Source organism: Pantherophis guttatus, chromosome 1 (genome assembly GCF_059756535.1).
Source record: "Pantherophis guttatus breed Tessera chromosome 1, ASM5975653v1, whole genome shotgun sequence".
In the NCBI taxonomy this organism is placed as follows: domain Eukaryota; kingdom Metazoa; phylum Chordata; class Lepidosauria; order Squamata; family Colubridae; genus Pantherophis; species Pantherophis guttatus.
The window spans coordinates 79,852,585-79,871,343 of NC_142063.1; the positions used below are offsets into that span (position 1 = coordinate 79,852,585).

Genomic DNA, 18,759 nt, shown 5'->3' on the forward strand with positions numbered 1-18,759 from the left:
TCAAAGAGCACCCACATACATTGTATCCAGCTTATTGGGACTGGTGAAAATTGCTACAGTCGCTAAACTGATGGAATAGTATCACAGCAGCGCCCCTGAAATCACAATTTAAATAATAATAAATGCTGAAACAGTAGTAAATCAGAAGTGTGCAAGTGAGCTTCTGCAGAATGGCACAGTCCAGGATTTTCTACTGTTGTAAAGTGGTTATCCACGAACTCCATGAAGCCCTTTGACTCTGAATGTGCTACAACTAAGCCAAAATAAATTAACTCAGTTGCCCAACAATCAATATTGTGAAAGCACAAAAGAAGCAACCCAAAGACTAGGTTTAAAGATACTCCTAAATCTTCTAAAAGAAGAAGAAATTATATATGTTGATTTTCTAAATTTAAAAATCTTTTTTCTAGGGAAGGGGTTCTCTAGAATTTTGCTGGTTTACTCTATAGCTTTGTAAGATCTGCAGTTTCCCTTTCAAACCAAAAAAACAGAGCACTTTATATTCAGTACAAAAGTTTTATACTGGTATTTTGCATCTGCAACAATGATATTGCAATGGATATTACCTCTAATCTACTAGCCAAGGAAATTGAATTTCTACCTGTGCTTAAAAGACATGCTGTAAGGTTTAATTTAGAATTTTACAAGGGAGTAATGGTGAACAATCAGAAATTGGCAAGTGGTTTATGAATGACTAAAGAGGATAAATGTTTAATTTAGAATTTTACTAGGGAGTAATGCTGAAAAAGAAGGTATGGAAAGGATTTTAGTAACAAATGTGAAATGTGATAAAAGAATTTATGAAAGGAAGGTTGATGAATAATTTTTAAAAGGGGAGTTAAAGAACTTGAGGGCGTTTTGAATCTTGTAGTAAGTTAGCATATTTTAGCTTAGGTTTGTTAAATATTATACCCTGTTTTTGCTCTGGGAAGTCGGGGCGTGTGTGGGGAGGGGGGGTTGAAGGTTGTGTGGGGATAAAATTGTTGAAAATTTTTTAATAAAATAAAAAGATAGAGAAGTGTATTAACAGAGAAGTAAGAAATGTGGGGGAAATGTCATAATAAATGAAATGATAATATTAAGATATGATAAATATTGGAGGAGTAAGAAGACACAAAAGATGTACTTAGATGACACATTGAATGATTGATTATGTATTGTTTGTTTGTTTGTTTATAAAATAAAAACTTTTTTTATAAAAAAAAAGACATGCTGTAAAATGTCTTCATTGTAAAACAGAAAACAATAGCTAAATGTTATAGATAGGCATGCACTGCATTTGCCATTGTGATTCCATGTGAGGGCAGAAACAGAATTTGGGGATTATTGTTTTTTGGCCTCTTTTTATGCCAGTTTATTTTAGGAGATTTTACTTCAAATCTACAGACTATTTATGACCGTTTATTTCCTGATAAGTGCATCGCTTACTGTAAACCAATTGAACCGGTTACCAAACCATTTTAAAAAGTTGATGTCCCAACCAGAACTGACATGTGGAGTTAAAAATATTATGGGATTCATTAAAAATCTGTAGTTCTATTTTTAATGGCTTGGCTGATGAACGACATATTCAGCTGGTTGGCTTGAATTGTTCTCTAAATATGCTGTGAAGCATGATGTAGTCACCACGGCTATGAAATTCACCGGCAGCTTCAGCTGCTACATTGGGCCTCATCTACTTGAGAGGACAAAATGGCGGCAGAAAAAAAATTGAATGCTTCTTGGAAAAAGGAATTGATACAAAGTTGACACATAACCAGTTCTGATACTGATGCATATTGAAGGATCATATCATGTATATACTGGCCTCTATTAATTGCAGTGCAAAACAAGTTACACAATAGTTACTAAGTTTTGTGCTTAACTCTGATTCCAAATACACTTGTAAAAAATGTACTTGAACATTGAAAAGAACTATATATGCTATATCATATGTTGCTGGGATTGCATATTTTTGAGGAAGTGGCAATTAAAATATTTGCAGATCTGGGAGTAGAAAACTACAAGCTTCATGGAAGATTATCATGAATCAAATGGATGTTTTCAAACAATGTGAAATGTTTTCCTTAGCACTATGAAAATTAAACTTTTAAAAAGCAATATACATCAAGAGCAATGGCAAAAACTCAACTAGCCATAGAATGTGTACCTCTATCAAGAGAACCCATGTACACAGACCCATTGATTGTTCGCAGTCACTTATGCTGCAGTCTTATCACATTTATCCAGAAGTGAACTCTAACACTGACACAGTAGAACTTACTTATAAGAAAACATATTATCTAACTGCCCTATTAAGGTACAAAACAAGTGATCTAACCCAACAGGTCTCTAATGATGACACAAACCAAGGTATTTACTTTATCCAGAGCACTGCTGCACTGTTGGTTTATTCAATATAGTAGTTACTACAGCTACTATAGAAATTAAACATGACTAAACAAAAAATATTCTTAGTGCTATTTTTACGTCTCTGATGTTATTTTTTGCATGAATTTAAACTAGGCTTAATGCCCAGGAAAGAGAATATAGGGAGTTCTTTTTCAAGCATTATCATCTTGCTCTATATTCTAACTTATCTGTGCAGAAAACTAAGATGTGGGGAAAGACATATTAAAATTTCAACCAGGCAGCAAGGAAAATATCAGAAATCAAAATATTCACAATACAGCCCATTCTGCCCCTATAGAGGAATACAAAAGCATTCTTAAATCTTATAAATGAAAAAGCCAGAATTTAAGAACCATAACAGTGAAGTTAAAAATCAATGTATTGTGCATAGGATGAACTATAACTTGTTGCAAGGACTTTAATATCCACATCTGTTAGACTATATGTAACAAACTCTGGTTTGCAAAGTATTATTGCAGTTCAGCTATATAATTTTCCTGAATACCGAAACTTAAAAATCTATTCTTAAAATAAGTAAAACCCATCCTTAACATTAGTTTGATCATTAGTGCTAAAAAAAAACCTCCAAAACCAACAAAATGGAGGATATCAACCAATTCATGATTTAAAAAATATATTTTCACTGATATAAAAATATAGTTTCATAAATAGGATATTATCTCATTTGCATTAGATTCTGTTCACTGGTTGAATGTTGCAGACAAATACTGTATTCTTTGATATTCTTAAGAAAGTTAATAAAATATAGTCTTGACATATTTATTCATTAAATTTATAAGCTGCCCAAATGTGTATGGGATACAACCACTAAAACAAACAATAAAAATGCAATTATATAAAAATATATAATCCAAAAGAAAATTTAGAGGAAAAATAACAATCCATGGAACAACTGAATATCTCACAATGGTTCTATGAATCTGCATGTGGATTCTTTAGCTTTGTCTTGTATTTGTGAATAGTATATAGGAGTTGGGAAATCCAGCCCATACTATCTTTTTATTACACAAGCAATATGAACACTACTAAAGATCCATTTGTACTATGTTAATGTTTGACAATTAACACTGGAAACTCGTAAGACTCAAGTATGGTAAAACTCAGGCCTATCCTTGAATGTTATTTAGCAAAGATGTCACATAAAAGAAGGTGCAGTACAATATATAAATAAGGAGAAAAAAAAATAAAAGAGATCCAGCAACTCACAGATTTTTTTGCTTTCTTCCAAGCTCTTTTCTTATGTTACATTCACATAGAATTAATGCACTTGTGGTGCTCAGCCCTGCATCTAAAGCTTCTTTTCAGGCATTAAAATGAACGTGTATTGTTGTGGAAAACAGTCACCACAGTGTCCTATACAATCAGTGCATATATTTACAATCTGGTGAGATCTTCCGATGAACAGAACAAGGGTCAACATTCTTTTTTAAGCTTCAGCATTTTAAAAAAAAAATTTTCCCCCCAGATTTGCAATATACATTATATTCACTTGGGTTTTGAACTGGCTAATTTATTTCATGCCTCTTTCCATTGAGAGGCAGCAGATATATATTTGCCAGCATGCCATTCCATCTAGAGCACTTTTGGGTGTTGTTGTTTTAAGGGTAGATGTTTTCCATATAGAACCAGGACAAGTGCAAATATGGAGGAAGAGGTAATCAAGTTGAACAAGTGAGAGTGAAATTTAGAAAATCAGAGAAAGTAAGAATTAGAAACATAATACATTCCGTCAACCTTCCCACAGCTTTGGACGGCATCAAGTTGGATACAACTGTGTTCGATGTATCTAAACATTTAACATATTGGTTTTATATAAATAGCATTCCTGAAGAAGGCAGCTCAGGAAGGGAAGAAGACAGAGGAGAAAGGGTTTTATTGAGCTCTACAGTTCAGTGAAAATTATTTGTCTGATGCTTTCGTTTGCCCTGGTAAATAAACCACAATGGCACCAAAAGTGACAAGGTTGACATTATACCAAGCTCGGCTTCTTTTCCCAGGTGAGTAAATCTTGAAATGGAAACAATTTCAGTGTCTATCACTATCATTCCTAGGTTCCCCCAACACACACACCTTCCTTGGGGTTTTTAAAAGGATGGAAGGAAGGAAAGCTTATATAGTTTTCAGACAACAAATTAAATTTGGCCCTGACTCTGCCAGGTGTTTGTTGCTCCAATTCCCCTTCTCATGACTTTGCATAATAAGTAAAATGTTTAGCTTTAAGTAAACACAGACACCTCACTTTTCTAGTGCTACCACTTCTATATGTCTTCTCACTATTTCTGGACTTAGCCAGCCCTGCAACAATAACAACAATAACACTCAATAGCTTTCTCTCTCAGAACTTTAGAGGCCAATCTTTCTAGGCAAGAGAGTTAAATCTCAGTTATGCCAAATCGGGGGTGGGGGGGAGAGAGATTTCTTCATAATCATTCCATTTAGCTTTGTTTGGACACAATCTTAAAATAGGTAATTCTATTAATTAAAATGTGACAGAAAAAAATGCAGGTGAAAGAATAACTTTATTAAGCCTAGTATGTTCAGACTGCATTTCTAGTTGCCTAGGATCTTTTTCATTAATCAGAAATTGTTTTATTAATTAGAAATAGAAAAGTTAGTGATCCCTAATACTAAATACTTGAGGAATAGGAAATTTTAACAGACTATGTAAAGATCAAGGAAATGTTTTTGCCCAGTGATAAATTAGAAAGCAAACAGATTTACCTTCATAGTAGCTGCAATGAAAAAATAAATATTTGTGTTAACTATTATTTCTTTTGGTGTTTCACAGCAGAGGTGTTTGTTTGCTTATTTAAACTACAATTATTTTATTTCAATTAAATGAAATAATTGCAGCAGACATTTTTCCTTTATATACTCTTAACTTTTTTAAAAAAATGTTATTTTTTTTAAAAAAATACATTATTTGAAGATCTAGAGCAGCTACCAATTTAGGAAATAGAAATAACCCAAACCAAGTCTTTAATTTAATGTATATTCTTAGTCTGCTTTTTCCACCCTCCTTTGTCTACTAAAGCAATGGATGGAATTTCAGAAGCTGATAATTTATTTACTCTATGCAGTTTTGTAATACTACATTGTAAATAACGTAGCAAATAATGGATACCAAAAGGGAAGACATGGCTAATAATCATGGCTATGAGTCATACACATGTGGTTTTCAGACTCACTAAAAAACAAGTAGGTTTCTTTGGAATAGTTATTCCAAATATATTGCTGCTTGTATTTTACTGTTACTATATTGCAAGACATTTTAATTACTATTTACTTGATGAATTAATATAATCATAAACAGAAAACAAATAATGTTGATAGCCCAGAAAAATGTCCAAAATCTATATTAGGACAATACCTGTAATGAAAAACGTCTCATTTTCAAAGAAATATTGTACGGTCAGTGTGGGGTATGTGTGTGTGTTTAGAAATGTATACATACACAACCACGTTAATTTCATTTTTTAAAAAGAGTATAGATGTTATCAAACAATGTGGTGCTTAGATTAGATGGGCCAAAATGGTGGTTCAGCTTTTTTGGCTAAACCCATAACTGTGTCTTATATGGTAAAAATACTTACCTGATAAAACAAACTGTTCTTTTTTTACAAGAGCTGAAGGTAAATAATGTGCAAATGAAACTGTTGCCATACTCATATTGCCAGATTTAATAAAATATAATAAATGTTTTAAGTGCATGGAATTGTTTAATCTATAAAATACGTTTTTATTTATTCCCAGCTGCTAAATAGCCTCTGGAAAAACGCGTGCTCAAGTGTATGAGAGGGGAAAATATTTTGCAGAATAAGGGAAGAGCCACCATTAAAAAAGTGCTACATGCCCTTAAAGCTTTGTTCGTTTCTCAGGTGATTGTAGAATCTAAACAGGATTTAGGTCTTATTCTCATGACATTGATATCATCCTATCCACCCCAACTCATGAATGAGAAAATATAAGTGATTCTTAGCTGCACTAATATTACATTAGTGTTTCCACTTTATTCTGACATCATCTAAGGTATACAAAATATGTTAGCTTTGACATCTTTACCTTCAACGCTAATAAAAACAGGGTAGGGATTAACAATGGGGACAATACATTTATTTTAGAAGAATTTCGGGCCAATTCCACTCCATAATAGGGAATAGGGAAAATATTCATAATACATAGTGTTGAGTTTACAATAGTGCTGGTTTGCTCTTTGCAGGTGATAAGCAGTTATGAGAATGAGGAAGCGCTTTGTTATTTAAGTAAATAATGATTTCTTTGTCCCTCTAAAATATTATTAAATAGCTTGTGCATAGAAGGCAATGAGAAAACCCCTCCCACCAAGATTAGGATCCAAGGAACCACACAAATTGTCCATTACTTCTGAGGCTCTCATGAGTCCCCTTGCAAATGTTGTGAACCAAATTTGAAAGATCTTCAAAGAATGTTGCAAGGTGATATGAGGCCTGGTCTTCAAAGGACGGAATAATTAAAACAAAAATAAAATAACTATGCTTAAAATATCTGTACATTTTCACAGGCTACAATTTTAAGGCTTCTTTTCTGAATTATTCTGAATTCAAACCAACAGGGACTAGTAATTCTGAACGAACATGACTGAATCCACTTATAACATGCCTGATTCAGAATGGATATGATTTATTATTTAGTTCTGCAAATAAGTATATATAACTATTGATTTTGTATGCTCTAATTGCTAATTATAGATAATAATTTCTAGAAGGCTACTAATTTGTGCTGAGGTAAAAACAAAAAGAATCCTTGGACTCTTTAAAGAGCAATACAATAAAGAGCAATACATTTTGTGGATTAGAATTTGCTTTGTCTACTACTTCTGATAAAGCTTTTGCTTCTCAAAACTGATCTAGATTTGAAAATCCACAATACTCTATGTTTGTAGCATTATATAATATGTAATTTAATATTAAGAGCAGTTTTTTACCGGACTAAAATACATATCTGCAAATCTTAATTTATATAAGACTGCAGTAATTTGTAATTCTTACCTAGAATAAATCACACTGAAAAACCTTGCCTTCAAGTAAGCATACATAATCTTGCTTTTTTAAGTCAGTCCTAAAGTAGTAATTTCTGGTTAAATTATGTCCTTTCGGTAGTCTGTGGGATAGAGTCAGCAAATGGATCAGGCCACTTCCCATTGCTTGAGGTGTGATAAAAAGTAAGCAGAAATATATACTTTTTCCCTTCATGCTTTCATCCTAAACTACCGCTTTTTGTCTGGGAATGAAACTGTGGCTCAATTCCTACACTGGGCGTCAAGTAGCGAAGGATGCATTATATGTTTTCCAACCATAAACTGGCTATGCACAGTGAAATCAAATCAAAAACATTTTAAAAGATATCTACCCAAGTACTGATGGATTTTGAACGTGTTTACTTTAACCCTGTTTTGTATTGTACTGCCCCAAAAACAAATATGAATCATAAAAGGAAATATTTCATATATCAAATTCTGCAATGTGCTTTTATATTTCAGATCATATTTCCACGGTTTGAAACTCAGCTAATATTTTGTTCTTTTCCGTCTTTCCTGATTTTTTTAAAAAAATCTGCAACATCTAACTTTTAGCCCACTTTTGACACTTTTAATCTTAATAAATAAAGCTTAATCTTGCCCTACTGGGGATTCTTCTTTTAATATGGCCACCCAATTACTGTTTTGCATTAATAAATTGGTTAACCATAAAGTACTATATATATCTTTGTTTCTAATCAATTAGTTGTATGTGCCTGCATGTAAATAAATAAACAAATGTTTAGAATGAATAACTTTGCTTAAAATCATGTTCATTATACAATTATACCTGAATTAATGTGCTTTCTTTTTTTGCTCTGTTCCAACTGTACTAGATCTGGGATTGTAAAAGTAGCCTGTAGTATATTTTGCAAAGGGCGTGCAGAAATATTACTTAGAAATATATGTATGCATATATGTATATATGCATGTACGGTATATATGTATGTATATGTGTATGTGTATGTACAAATCTACAGTAAGCCTGAACCTCATTTCACAGTGATCATACTATTAAAGATTGTAACAATCCCTGTGAGATTATTATGTAAGAGACTCTTATCCTGATTTATTTCTTTGATGGCTTGTTGCACTAAGAAATTTATGTTTATATTTCAAAACACACCTTGTAGACTGGAAGAGTCTACTTTTTCTCAGTCTCCAACTCCAAAGATGGGACTTAGGCATAGTAGCAATTCCGTTTCTTCTTTCCAAGTACAAATTTATCATGATTAAAACTGGGCACCTATCTCTTGGGAGATGTGAACATGACTGCAATCAACAAACGATATGGTATTTACTGGTACAAGTCTGGTTCCTGGATTTACATATTCACTGTCTCTTTTTCTAAAACAGCACTTATGCACACCAAGAGACAGTTTATACATAAACATTTATCAAATATCATTGAAACATAATAGACGGGAATCTATTAACACACATCCAGCACGCCTGCCAGAATAGGAAAATTTTCTAGCTGAAGTGCCTGTAATTAATAATGATGTCATTCATATATGATGCCTCCTACTTGTAACACACAAACTTCTGCCCACATCTTTTATCTTTCACTGTTGTTTGCAAAGGACAATTTCTTGAATAAATTTAGACTCCTGCTTAATCTAGTCTCCTATATCAAAGACCCATCACCATATCTGCTGTCTGTCACGAAATGGGATTATAAGAGATTTTTATGAATTATATACAGTTCAATGGAGTTGAAATAGGAATAAGACATTGTATTATTTAAATAACTAGTTGCATTGTTTGAAACTAATTGGAAGTTCTAGTTTATAACTAGAAATATAACATAAAAGGGTTTGTTTGAGGCAGAGGATGCCTGGTTAATTGTACTTTGTATCTGTATTTGGTAAACAGAAAACACATTTCATGTCAATTATTTTCCTTGTTTTCAAACTAGTCTTTTTGCTCTTGCTTTTTACTGTTTTTTTCTAATTTCACTGGCAGATATGAGAAAATTGCTATTTAGAAAGGAACAAGAAAATAGAAACAGCTCAGTGGTACATTTCTTTTTCTCCATATAATATTTTTTAACCTTCTCTACATACCCTTTTAAGTACAGAGTTTCTAGACTAAGTACTAGGTAGATGTTTGTTGAGGTCCAAATCAAGATATGTCATGCAGTGTCATAGACGTTCTTTCCACCATTTCTAATCACTAAGGCTGGTCAAAGGATTTTAATATGAGGGGAATCAGGAAAATATTTGTAAAAATGGAGCAATATTTCAACATTTTCTAATTCACTCATCTGCAATTCAATTTGAAGCAATACAGTTCTGATTATACCAAAATAATTTTTGTATACTGTACATAAATCTGCACATGGAGGCATTTTTGCAGGTGTTATTAAGTATGTTTCCAACAATGTTAGATAGCAATCCAGTCAAGTAACATTGCCACTGATTGTCACTGATTTCAATGAAATTTAAATTCTACCACATAAATCCATTTCAAAGCCTAAAGTTCACTAAACTCTTCCAGATGCCTTTGGAAGGTAGAAAAAGGTTTTATGTAACCCTTTGATCATATGAAACATCCTATTTGTATTGAAGTGATGTGGGGAAGCTCCAGATCTTGAGAAATTAAATTTAAATCATTCCCTAAATTGATGGATCGTTAATAAGACAATTAATTCATTATAATGTACACTCTTATGATAACATTGATAGGTTCCAAGTGCACTGAAGAGAGAGAAATTGTGCAAAGACTAAACAGAGTATGGACAACTTTATCCAATAAATATATAATTCCATTAGGATATAAATATTCTTCTCTCAGGCACTTCAGGATACTTCAGTACTCAATTATTGGCCTTCACAGCTTTCTATTATATACACATATTATATATAAATTTATTACACAGACTGTGGCTACTAATACTGCACATGTATGAATAATATTTTAAAGAAGTCATTAGTGACTATATGTCACAGCCTATAAAAAATATAAAGAAGTGGGAGATGAAAAAAACTGAATGGCTCTTATTAGGTGCTAGGTATTTTAGGGGTTATCAGCAATTAGTTAGAAGATATTAGTCTCGTGAAATATTATATGCTATTTCATCAGCCCTAAAAATACTCAAAGACTGTAACAACTGTTTTACCTAACAATGATTTGCCCAACCCTTATTTTTCCCCTCTGACATTGGTAAAAATGTAGAAAAATTATTCATCTTAATGTAAAACTGATACCTTCTCTAACCAACGAGACAACCATTCTTGTATTAACTTTTTAAATCCAAATCTCTAATAAACAACACTCAGGGCAAGATAGTTTATCTGCCTTGGCTATTATCATGAGAAATAAGGGAATTCATGTGGGAGTGGACCTAAGGACCTAATTTAAATCCTGCATTCTGCTCCTTCGTATACCTCAAGCAGAAGTACAAGTGATACCTTGTGCTTTTCTGAAATTGGTACTAAGTGGCTTATACCCGCCTCTTAATCCATTAGAGTCAGACATTTTGATTCTGCTTCCTAGTTCTCCTGCTTCATCATCGTTTGGTGAATGGAACACTTAGGAACCATAGCATAGAAACTGGGTGGCATAGAGCTGACTGATGGACAGACTTTTTCTTTTTTAAGGACAGAGGGAACTTCAGAATCATAGCCAAGGAGAAACAAAATAAAATAAAGAGAAAAAGCAGAGAGAGGGGGAAGAAAAAGGAAAAAACAAATAAACATACCAAGCCAAAATTTAAGTCTATTAACTGTTGAGAGAGTTTCCAATATCATTGTCTTTCTTGGACCAGTGTTATACAAATCATGAAATGATTGCCTGACAGGATATGGTACATAAAAACTAAGATGCAAAACTCTGTATCCCCTTTATCCTATATCATTCAGCTCAGTTCGATGATAAATGCTAAAATGTATAAGAACTTTATTATTTCATGTAGTTTATTTTGACTGAAAAGTTTGTATTTCGCAAACCATGTATTTCCTCAAGAATGATATATATTGTCCAATGTGTTTTCCACTACTACATATCTTTTCCCCAACCATACTGGTATTTCTTGGACTAACCCAACACTTTTTTCAAGACTGAAGGTCAGAAGAAACGGTAGGCTTTGTCACCCTTTCAGATGGGACACAGTTCAGAGAAAGTTATCTAAGTACAGTACATAAAACGATTTACATGTCTCTAAATCATGTCAATAGAACACGCACTGGACTACTTAAAGACAAATACTGTCTTCTGGGCCATCTCTGAAAGCCTACTTTGTTATGTTACTACTCAGATTTTTACATCTATCTATCATCCATCCATCTATCTTTCTCATGGTTCCACTGCATTCAACTAAAACACAACATAGAATGAAGCTATGAAAGCCTCATAGAGAGAGTAGAATTGAACAAAAATGCTATGTGATCAAAATAATATTGTGTGCAAGGAAAGAGGATTGTTGTCCCATTCATTTTCAGTCCTTTGCAAGACTTCCCACCACAACACAACAAAATAAAGAAAGTGGTTTACTTAGCAGCATTACAGCTGAATTCTTTTTTGCCTTCTCTACTCTCTCTGAATGACTTCCCATAATTCCAGTGGGCAACAGTAGTACGCTACAGCCACCATTTGTATCATAGATAAAACTAACCTCTATCTTTATGTCTTTATGAAACAACAGGGTTCCAAGAGAACACACAGAGACTTTAGGAATCTGTGCAGCACATATGTGTTTTCTACATATATTCTAAGCTGTACTTTGAGAAGCATTTGCTAGTCTAATACAATCATCAGCCTTATGATGGTTAGGTCAGAAAAGATGAAGAAGAAAGGACCACTCAACAGACAAAAAGCTAAGGGACGACAAACATTCAGCCCAACTAAGGTCAAGGCACTTTTTTGCTATTTATTTTTAATGCTACATTAAATGGAGTGAAGCTAATAAATTACATGGGAACAGGGACAATAGCAATGTTATAGGACAATGTTGTTACCATTAAGAATATCTTTAGAAAATGGTACTTGTGACTGAGATTAACTTCTGAAAATGTCAGCCTTTAAGACAAATTAGACTTTTTGCAAATTAAAAAGACACAAAGATATATTTGAAGTTTTAAACACTGGGCGGGTGGAGGGCATTTGCTTTCCATAGGTTAAAAAATGTTTATCAGTTCATGGCCCTGGTTTTCAATGTTACAAACTATTATCTAAGTTATTGTCCTTTGTTTCTCCATGAAAAAGCATTCCAGGTAAGGAGACTGTTTTCAGAGGCAATGCTATTGTAAATAGAGAAGCTCATTTAGGGCTTTATGGAGAGAATGAATACCCTATAATGGTTAGTGACTGAGCCAGATTGGGAACAGCGAGAGATTTTCCTTTGGACATAAACAGTCATTTCATGAATTTGGATCATTGACATGCCCACTATGCCAGGTTGTTATTATGGCAATAAAATGGAGAGGGAATGCTCAGGAATGGAGGAATGGAATGAACATACTGATCACTTCCTTAGACTGTCAGACCACTAGTCCTTCAAGTTGGTTTCTGTCTATACTGACAAGCCGCATCTCTTCATTCTTTTACTCTCCCACAGCCTTACTAGGAGATGTCAGTACTGACAAGCAGAGGTGCATTCTGTATCCATCTTCTATGCTACTGATCAACAGGTGTTCCAAAAGAATAACACTGTCTTTTCACCTCTGAACAGATTAACCAGAACCAGTCACGTGACGATATATTTCAAAAGATCCAACTAATCTTTTTTCTACTAAAGGAAAATTTCCCTTCTCGTTATTCAATTGTGTGCATATTAATGGTCTAATAAAATAGGGGGGGGGGAAATAAGGGGAATGAGTTTTTCTTTCCCCCCCTTGTATCAACCATATAAATTCCAAAACAGAATGTATACTGTGTCAGCTAAATAAGAGTTTTCCCCTTCCCAATTGTTTTAATATTGCTCCCAGTCCTATATATATTAAACGAATGGACCAATTTCAATTTGATGATTCTAATTTAATTCTTAACAAAAGCTAATTGTGTGACTGTTCAGAGAAGAAACTTGTGGTGAATTTTACTTGAGAGAGCTGCCATTTTCTCCACCCATGTCACTAGGAAACATCATGTCAACATCCACTGCCATACCATGTTGAAGGACACAAAACAAGGAGCAGTTAAATTGATTTCTGGAGGGCAAAAAACTGCCCTCTTCAGGGAAGAAAAATTATCTTCCTGATAATTTAATAATCTAATGCAAATTTATTCAAAACTACCAAAATGCCAAGGAAGAGCTCCCTATAAAGGGAAAGATATACTGTAAATTTGAGCTATGCAATGACATGTGCCAAACGATTATACCACATATTGTATTGTCCACATACTGTATGTATATAGTATATATATAATTTACTAATACTTTATTTAAACTTATATTTGTATATCAGTGATTACATGACCTTGGTAGATGGCATACGCTAAAAAAATATATCTCAAAAGATAGAAGAAATGGATGCTTATTAAACATGTTCTAATGAAACAGCTTACAATTATATCATGGAAGTATAACTAATAAAGAAAAGAGGTTTATTACTTAATTTTAAAAAATCCTGAAATTTAACAATCTGATTTTTATGAACTGGATTAAGATAACACTGATGGCCATTTTAAAGAACTAGTGTAGTTCCAGCTTTAATTTACACAAACCAAACTGGGACCTCATGAAACTATGTGAAAGGACCATTGTTTTGCTATGCTGCAGAAATAGTTTGTTGCATTATAATTTAAGAACAATGATCCTGTTCTACATTTTCTATATTTCTTTATAATTCTATATTTTATCTCAGATATAAAATCTGGCTTCACAGCTATTTACGTGACTCTGATTTGATAAAGTTAAAAAACAAGTTACTGAAAAGGCCTCAACTACATTTAATTGAGAAGATCTCTTATAACTATGTATTGCACACATCTGTTGACATAGACTAATGAAAATAAAATAATACACATTCTTCCTAAGTTTATATAACATATACACCTTTTTGGGATGTATCTCTAATTTTAAAAGAAATCTTATTTTAAATATCCAAGGCATTGTTTTCTTTAAAAAATCTTAATTTTTCTTAACCAAAATTTTCTGAGTCTATTTTTCTGTCCTCTGCATCCAAATACTATACAATCTGTACTAACATATAAAAGTTAAAATGTCCTATTTTGCTATCACTAATGGGGCCTAATTTCTATCCAGCGCAATACTACTATGCGGCATTTTAAAAAATTGCAGAAACACCAAAACCAGAAGTCCCGATTTAACCAAACTAATCCTAACCATTTAGATGATACTGAGACAACTACTAGAGATAGTTAAAGATTGTTGTTGACGTTTTGTCTTACACTTATCTTTTCCCAAGTGAGTCAGCAGAAATGCGTGTGACATTTCTTATGGTGGGAACCTCTAGTTAGGAAATAGAGATGCACATTGTAATTTGTAAAGTTGCAACTTGGCCTCCCTAAAGAAGTGATATTAATTGTAAGAAGGATTATAAGATCTCTCTGCACTCCAATGAGTTTACAGTTCTGTTAAAGAAAAAGGAAATTACCTATGTATGGGAATGCAACTGCTTCTGATTTTAATAGTGTAAATTGTGTGAGATGTTCAAAAATGTGTAACATAAAATATACTGTACATTTTTTACAGAGTGCTTTGGGCACTCATATACACCAGTTAGTTTTCTTATTGGACAAAGGGGAACAGAAATTAGATAGCCAAATTATAGTTTCATGGGACGTACTCACTGCCATTTAAAAACTAACTAGATATGAGAAATCTGCACTTCTGAATTATAAATCATCTAGTGGGTATATAGAGGTGCTGAAAACCTTTAAAAAAACCAAACCAAACCCACAATGACTTTCAAGCTAATTCCCAGATTTTCAATAATAATATATTTTAAATGTTGAAGTTTATCATTAATCAGTTCAGTTTATTTCCATGTAAACCAGAAGCTACTATAACACAATCAAAAAGGCAAAATCAAGTTTCTTGGTGCATCTTTAAAACAAAGAATGAATTAAGGAACGGCCTACAGAAATTATGGAATGAATGAAATGAGAACTGAACAAGGATGGAGTTAGGGGAGTGATAGAAATTAGGATACAAGAATTTGTCAGCACTGATAAGGTTATAATTCTCCCTCAACCATGGTGAAATAAATATGCATGTTTTGGTCAGTAGATTTGCTAAGAAATATATTCATCACAGCTGGATAGATTTATAATCCTGCTTCAATCTGCATCAAATGCAAGAGAAATCTATTCTTCTGGTATACTGAATGCTCATTGTCAAACTGTACCTCTCTTTTCTTGAAGCATTTTTTTCATAGATAGAGAAAGATTGATGACGGGAATTTCTTGAAATAAATAAAGTGGTATTTTGTCAGATAAAGAAGTGCAAAGTGCTTGAAGGGAAAAACAGCCCAAAATGAGCAAAGCAATGCAATAGAGAGAAGACAGAAATGGCATTTGATTATATATGCCATTAAGGAGAATGGTGGTGAGGAAGCAAACCTACAACTGATGGCAAAACAACTACACATCTTTTCAGATATTTCTGTTAGTACTTTACTTCATGCTAAAACAAAGAAAGAAATTATATTTCCTAATATTATTGAAGGCTTTATCCTGAACCAGGTTTCACTGTGGATAATGGGCCTTTCTCCCAAGTAAGAAATGTCACTTTAATTTTATTGAGATTAAGCCCTTACCTCTGTTATCAAATTCCCTCATAGTACCAATATAAAAATGAATATCAAAACAAAGGAGTTTTATAGCACGTCAAATACAAGTTTTTGAGGGGCCTACAAAGTTCTGTGTTATTTCTCCTGCAAAAAAAAAAACCTCATACAGTTCACCAACGTGAAAGTTAGCTAGGGTAAAAGAATATTCTAAAGATATTTATTCAATGCAATGTATTCCACATTTCTCTACCAAAAATAATCTGGACAGTTGATATTCTGCCCTCCTGTCTTAAATCAAAGTTGCAGTCCTATGAAATGTTCTTGGGAATAACTCATTCAAATCAGACTGACTTATTTCCAAGAAACCGTGAATAGAATTGGTATTGCGTAGCATTGTATTTCTATATATAAATATATGAACAATATTTTTATCACAATAGCAGATGATGTCTAAGCTTTTCACACAGTAAAAAAAAAAAAACATGGCCCAAGACAATGCAGTAAATAGCAACCTATTTTCAATGCCATCAGACTATTATAGCATTAAAAAAAACATTATGTTATATTATCAGAAATTGTGTATTATAAGATAATGATTTCCTATGCAATTAAGGGCCAAGGTGCAATGACAGCAATGGTCTCTAACGCAAGAGATCCTGAAAAACTTTTACTTTAAGTCCGAGAATCCCATATGTAGCCTTATTAAATATACCTTAGGGTTAAATATTCAATTAAAGGTACTTATAAACCCATAATTCATTGATCATTTCTCATTCTGTTTATTTTTAACTGACCAATAAAACGAAGTGACATCTTCCTCTTTTTAAAAAACAGATTGGATATGAAAGCAGGTCAGTATCTAATAAATGAATTAAATTTGGTTTGTTATATGAATAACATTCCAAACGTCTCTGGATTTTAAGATAAACTGTGATGTTTCTGACATATTGACCCAAGATAACTACAATTTGCTTCTAAGTGAGACTCAGGTAAAAATAAGTCTTCCTAGATTTTCTTTGTCTCAGGTGAAATCTTCTAACCACTGCTTAACCATGCTCTTGAAGTTACAGAGAGGTCATCAAAAAACAGAGTCTTACACCTTCACAGTGTAACTATGTTCATAGTTGCAAACTTGTCCAGTTACATTTGGAACTGGGCTGGGTTACAGTTCAAAAACACTGTATCTGTAAGCAAGATTGCATCTTGTTAATAAACATTTTTGTTTTATGGATAGTAAGCGAATTCCATGTTTTGGCCTAATTTTCTTTCTCTGTGATAACAAATTTGCTCACAGAATCAAGAAGCCTATTTAAATTGCAATTGAACAATACATTATTTTACTTCTGGGTTAGATCTTTTGCTATGAACCAACAACCAGTCTGGGGATAGGGGCTGCTGTAAATGGAAATCATGATGTTCATTAATACTCTGGATTTCTCCTTTCCTTCTGCCTGTCCATGTAAATATTAATCCTAGTCAGTTCAGTTTCTAGAAAATCCTCTTCCATTAAATTTGCATCTCAGGTATACTTTTAATCCCTGGGAATTGGGAACATTCAAATGGTGATGCAGCAAGAGGATTTCAAAGTAGGAGGGTCCAGATCTTTTATTTTGGATCACAGTTCAATGGGATTAGCTATTCCACAAACACCCATATCTGCCCTACAGTTCTTAAACAAAGATAGAAAGTTGGGCTTAACCCAGACAAGTTATTTCTGCTGAAAAGCATGCTTTATAGGCAACATGCCGAACCAAGAAATTAAGAAAGACTTACAATCCCCCCCCCCAAGAACAGACTTCCTTAGCTAATTAAACTGGTCATTTTATTTCCATTCGCAGAAGGCCAAATGAAGAGTAACCATCTCTTTCTGCTTGATTTTTATCTAGTAAATCTAGATAATCTAGTTTATCTATCGAACTATTCATTCTGCTGAATAAGTGAATAAGTGATATTTGAGGATTATGGGGAATATCTTTAGCCTAACATCCCAGCATATTTAAAGAAGGCCTTTTGAAAAAGCTGGGATTGGAAAACCTTCCTTTAGGAAAAAGGTGGGGAGGAAAGGCAGACATTTTTGCTGAAAGTTTTAACTTCAAACGTGAGTTACATTTCTAGGGAATAAGAAAAGAATGCTGACAATTCTCAGTTGAACTTTAGCGTGACCAACTTCAGGTTTGCAAGGCAAAGGGAGAATACGATGTGGATTCTGTTTTCTGCTGACTGTAATTTTTTTCTGTGTTCTGGAAAGAACAAACTTGAAATTATGTCAACATCCTTCCCCTCCACATTTCCATCTCCAAGATGGTTGAAAAACTAAATCGACTCATCAGTAAATTTTCTCATTGTGGGTTTTCTCTTCTTTTCCCAAAATCTTTTGGAAGCATATATTCCTTTTTTTAAAAGCCTAAATCCTACCAATGATCTACCTTGAGAACAATCAAAAATGGCACAAGCTGGGCCTATCTAGTGAATCTCAGGATGACTCCCTGTGCTCTGCTCCAGGAATAATGGGGTTGATCAGAAGAGCAAGGTGCTATTTAGTGGCCTTTGATGGTAACTCAGCTCAGTCTGTTAGGGATTTGGTGGGGACATAGGCAT

At 33.3% G+C, this 18,759-nt stretch overlaps 1 protein-coding gene across 9 annotated transcripts in view; it reads right to left on the minus strand.

Annotated features, from left to right (window-relative positions):
• The window catches only part of LOC132710712 (uncharacterized), a 110,458-nt gene that overhangs the window by 69,046 nt on the left and 22,653 nt on the right, over positions 1–18,759 (minus strand). The gene's annotated exons all lie outside the window — the stretch shown is intronic.